Here is a 6,000-nt window from a genome sequence, read left to right on the forward strand (position 1 = left end):
GTTAGAGCAGTGCGACAATGGAACCAGTGACCTAGGGAGGCTGTGGGCTCTCCCACACTAGAGGCCTTCAAGAGGCAGCTGGACAACCCTCTGTCAGGGATGCTTTAGGGTGGATTCCTGCATTGAGTAGGGGGTTGGACTCAATGGCCTTGTAGGCCCCTTCCAACTCTGCTATTCTATGATTCTATGATTCTATGAGGAGGAGGAATAGCAGCTGGTGGTAATGGTGGTGAGAAGGTAATAAGAACATAAGAAGTCCCATGCTGGGTCAGACCGAGGGTCCATCTAGTCCAGCACTCTGTTCAAACAGTGACCAACCAGCTGTTGACCAGGGACCAACAAAGCAAGACACGGTGCAACACCCATGTTCCCCAGCAACTGGACCACACAGGCTTATTGCCTCAGATACTGGAGATAGCACACAACCATCAGGGCTAGTAGCCACGGATAGCCTTCTCCTCCAGGACTTTATCCAACCCTTCCATAATCATTCCATAATTCCATAATTGAGGGGCCACCACTGAGAAGGCCCTCTCCCTTGTTGCTATCCTCCGAGCTTCCCTTGGATTAGGCACTCGGAGGAGGACCTTAGATGTTGAGTGCAGTGTACGGGTAGGTTCATGTCGGGAGAGGCGTTCCATCGGGTATTGTGGTTCCCAAGTCATGTGATTCCCAAGCCATGGAATCCATCCATGATAGTATGGATGGATTCCATACCATCTCGCATGGATCCAAAAGTTCCACCATAGCGATCATGCTCTTGATGTGTCCTCCACGTTAAATATCAGAAACCAGTACTGGTGAACGAGCTTTCCATTGCAACCCATGTCTTCTGGCAAAGTCCCCCACCCCCCACCTCCCAAGACTTCTAATCTCCACTGGTGCCTCTTCCTTCTGAGCTCTACAAATTAACACCGAAGGACTGAAACGGGAGGTCCTTGACACTCAGAAGATTATTTTGCCCAGCCAGTTGGTGACACAAGGACCGAGCATCACACCGCCGCCCGCCGGAGAAGAAAGTCAGCCAATTGATTGGAGTGCAGCTCCAATGAACGAAGCAATCCGTTAGGAGGACACCATTCTAAATTGAGCTGTCTCAGTTAGCAGTGTGGAAATGGGAGCCATGATAAGGCATGAAGTCAGCCTCCATGAACTCCAAGGATGGATGTCCTTTGACCACAGTCTACACTTGGGAAGTTTTGCTTGGGGAATTTTTCTCCCTTTCTCGTAATACTAGAACCCGGCGTCACTTCATGAAGCTGATTGGTTGGGAATTCAGGACAGATAAAGGGACATAAGAAGAGCCTTGCTGGAGCAGACCTGGGGTCCATCTATCCAGCATTGTGTTCACACAGTGGCCAACCCGCTGTTGACTTGGGTACACACAAGCAGGATGTGGGTGCAACAGCACTCTCCCAGAAGTACTTCTTTAAACAGCACATGGAATTTGATACAACAGGATGTAGGCCTGGTCATCGATTTTAATGGCTTTTGCCGCAGCTTAGACAAATTCATGGAGAGGAAGGCTGTCAATGGCTACTAGTCCTGATGGCTCTATGCTGCCTCCAGGATCAGAGGCAGTCTGGCTATGGCCTCAATGATGAAATTAACTAAGATGATTCACACAGCACATAGATGGACTACGGAATTCACTACCACAAGATGTGGTGATGGCCACCCATTCGGATGGCTTTCAAAGGAGGTTGGATACCTTCTTGGAGGAGAAGGCAAATGATGACTACTAGTCCTGATGGCCATGTGGTGTCTCCACATCAGAGGCAGTAAATGTATGTACACCAGTTGCTGGGGAACATAAGTGAGGGGGTGCTGTTGCACCCGTGTCCTGCTTGTGGGTCCTTGGCTGATGGCTGGTTGGCCACTGTGTGAACAGAATGCTGAACGAGACGGACCCTTGGTCTGATCCAACAGGGCTTTTATGTTCTTCCACTTGCAAGAAGCAATGGGCCACTGTTGGGCACATCCTGCCCATTACAAGGCCTGTTCCATTGCGCCCATCAGTTGCGAAGCACTTGGATTGCATGCAGAAGGTCTCTGATTCAAGGCCAAGATCCCTGACATCTCCAGCTAGGGCTCAGAAAGTCCCCTCTCTGAAACCCTGGACAGCTGTTGTCAGTGGGTGTAGCACTAGTGACCCAGATGGACCAAAGACCAGATGCTGTCTCAAAGGTACTTTTTTGTAGGGATGTGTAGTTGCAGCCTAGTCTTCCTGTTTGAGTCCTCGGGCTCAGTTGAAGCAGCCACGGGACCGCAGACAGATGCAAGTAAGACCCCCCTCCCCCTTAACTGGCTCTGCCGCCGTCGCCACATGGGCGGCAGCGACAGCGGCAGGGCCAAGTAAACCCCCCTTACCTTTTTTGCGGAGCTCCGGATCGAGGCGAAGGATCTGCCTTCACCTCGATCCGCTCCGCAACGATCCGCTGCTCCCCCGATCCTCTTCGCCTCTACCTTAAGTGGAGGCGGAGAAGCAGGAGCGGAGCCCCCCAATCCGCTCCTGCTTCTCCGGTCCGAGGAGAAGCGGAGCACATCCCTACTTTTTTGCCACACTCACATATGAAGCATCCTTAGGAAGGACCCATCAAGAAAAAATGGAAACTCCCAATGCAAAAATATGTATGTTGAGGGGGGTGCATACAAATAATGCATATCTTTGGGGGGAGGGTTGACTGGAAAAAATGTGCATTTCCATGTGGACTAAAAAATAAATCATTCAATATTTAAAAGTGGAAATAGGAGACCAAATCAAGCGTGGTGCATGCAACCTTAGTCAAAACAAATGTCCTTTGGAACCAGCACCCCCCCCAGTCCACAATTCTGCCCCACCCCGCCCCCCATACCACATGCAACAATGCTTTCCCTCCTAGAAGGATCGCTGATCCCCTGAACGTTCAGATCCCATCTCCATCTCTTCCCAATTTCGTTTCTACATCCCCAAATCTCCTCTTCGCCATTCCCTCTCTAACGTCTCTCTTATGTATAGAGTTGTTTTGTTCTTGGTCGCTCTAGAGGCAACGTGTCTTCCTTTACAGAAATAAACAGGACATTTTAGGGAGGGAAGGGGGGGGGAAAAGCACAAGAATGAATCACGCTTTTCATAATTTTGAAAAGCGAGGGGACGGTTTGGAAGCGAAGGCAATTATCTCTCCACATTAGGAGCAGCACCGGCCCGCGCCAATTTGCCACAAGGATGAACATTCGTAGGGAGCTTCTGAAAAACCCAGGCCACTGGGATAATAGGAGGTGTCTTCCAAAACCATCTAGAAGAGGCCAGGTTGGGTAAGGCCTCCTAATGCCCAAGAATTTTTTTAAAAAAAATATTTTGTTGTAGTTTCATTTTAGGTTTTTTAAAAGTATTTCCTGCCATTAGAAAAACACTTTCTTCTGCTGTTGTGGTTGTCATTCAGGTGGGCGGGTTTTTAGCCTAGCTAAGTATTATGAAAAGCTCTTCCCTCAAATACACCTCGGCCATTTGAGGCCGCGATGAGATTTCCCCTTCCAGTACTACGAGCCTGACTAATCTCTGCCGTTATTCTTTGGAAACAAGGCACATGAAATTACAAAACACGCCTGATGTCGGCGAAGCCTATACGTGTGGAAAGAGCTGGATCATTGTTAAAATTACAGTGTTTTGGAAAACGATCGAGTTTTGAGATCTTTCTCCCCCCACCCTCCATCAGACAGTGGGTGTAATTATTTTTATTGAACCTATATTGGCCATAAAAACCTTGCCGTGCAGCCTCCCATGGATAAAATACCCAACAAGGATCCTATAATGGGGAGAACAATAGACAATTATGGCCCGAAAGCAGTGGCAGCTTTAGGAGGAAATCTTTACAAATGTTTCTTTTTAATAAAATAACCCCAAAATGGTCCAAGCTGTTTTAACATTGACCCCCCAAAAAACGCCCATCCACCAGAGAACCGTAAAGACAATTAACAGAAGGCAAAGTGACATTGGATGGTGGTTCTACTTGTATGGTTACACTGATACCAGAACAGAATTAGGAGAAGCTGTTTTTATTAGACTTTGGCCTCATAAGCTGTTATGGCCACTATTAATATCGCACTCACTCTATTTCCCATCTTCAAGGGAGAGCGCTTGTGTTTATGTAGCCAAAACAGCACTGCCCTTGTACAAGTGGGAGGTATCAACAGACCCCCCCCCCAAGGGTTGCAGGGGGGTACATGGGGACAACCCTGCATGCTCAGTTGCTCTAGAATGATGACTGAGCATTGAGAAGGGAGAGAAAACCAGGGCAGAAGTAGGGATGGAACTGAGTGTCCTGGAAAAGTCACATAAGTTAAAAAAAAAAAAGACATAGATATAAAAAAGGGTAGAGAGAACCCTCTTATTGTCTGGATTCGTCATTTACTGATTCACATTGAGAAGCTATTTTTAAATGTCCCCAGGGACAGAAGTGAGACTCACCCAAAGAAATCAAGGGAGATTTTAATATGGCCAGGATTGGACCATTGGTGTATCCATTCCCACCCCACCCCCACCCCCCAAAAGTCCAAAAGATAGCAGCAAAGGGAAGGATTCCTGTCCTTTCTCATTCAGATCTTCTTTAGCATGATACATTTTTAAAATAATAATAATAATCCTGTTAATGCAAATTCCAAAGCCACTGCTATTAGACAATGAAGAGAGCAGGGATGGGTGAACAGGTGGTCAATTTTGGCAGGATTCTCCAAATATCATCTTGCTGCTCATCTCATGCCTGATTCCCATTTGCATTTGTGAAACTTGCGCAAAATCAGCAGCGATCAAATGGGAGATTTGTGCAAGTCTCCCCAAATTTGCGCAAATTCCCTCCATGGGCTAAAGTGGAGCTAAGTAGGGAATTCGCACAAATTAGGAAGTTTGCACCACTCAAATTGGGAGTCAGGAGGGAGAGGGACGCAAACCCGTGTTTGACAATTTGCAAATATTTTCAGCGGACACGTACTCCTGCTCACATTGGAGCGCATGCATTTTGCAGGCAGAAATGGCATTCTTGGACGTCTCTAGGAGAGAAGTCCCCAACCCAAGAACTTTTCTGAAGTCAGCAGCAGCCAGACTGGCAAGGAACGATGACCTGAAGCCCTACCGGTGCAGAAATCCAACGTAGCTCTCACAACAAATGCCATTGCCATTAAGAGGTGAGGACTGAGCTTAATGCTTTCTGACCCATTCATTCTGATGTAATGAAATTTCACCCGGGGGCTTGGCAGAAGGGGGAATGCCTTTGTCTGAAGCCAGGGAGACAGGAGAACACTCAGATCCCGTTGCAATTCATCCTCCTTCCTCTCAAGCATTCGAACAAGAGTCCATCTGCTCCCTGTCTCTTTGGATCACCCCATCCGCCTTTACGCCTTGCTTCAGATCCATCCTTGCCAACATCGCACACACACACACACACACACACACACATCTCTCCATCCTACTCCACCCCATTGCAGCTGTCCAGTGCCTTTTCTTGGCGTCTTCTCGAGTCTGGTCTTAAATGCATCTCCCAGCGGGTGGGGAGTGACAGGAGAGAAAAGGATATCAAACAGCAAGAAGCCAAAGGAAGACATCGCATTTCTCCACCCTGTCTCGGGCAAATGGCCCCTTCTCATTATTAATGCATCATGTTAATGAGCTCGGGGAGGGGAGGATCAAGAGGCAGGGAAGGTCTAAATCGGTTCACCATTTCAATCGCAGAGAACAGGATTCAACGGGTGGGGCGTTCGATTGATATAATCCCACCTTCCCTCGACCTACAGAAACAGCAACGGCCTCCAAAAAGCAGGCCCAAAGCAACGCCATGGTCCCCTTCCTTATCCCGAGCTTGGTGACGTCACTCTGGCTCCCAGAATCCCTTGCTGCAACCTTCTGGGGACTGTACTACCCTGCCCACCTCGAGACGCTTATTTTATTTATTTGGTTTCCAGATATTTTTAGCCGCTGGTTAGAGCGACGCCCTCACAAAGCGGCACACATAAAGGAGAGGGTGAGCC

Source organism: Elgaria multicarinata, chromosome 21 (genome assembly GCF_023053635.1).
Source record: "Elgaria multicarinata webbii isolate HBS135686 ecotype San Diego chromosome 21, rElgMul1.1.pri, whole genome shotgun sequence".
In the NCBI taxonomy this organism is placed as follows: Eukaryota; Metazoa; Chordata; class Lepidosauria; order Squamata; family Anguidae; genus Elgaria; species Elgaria multicarinata.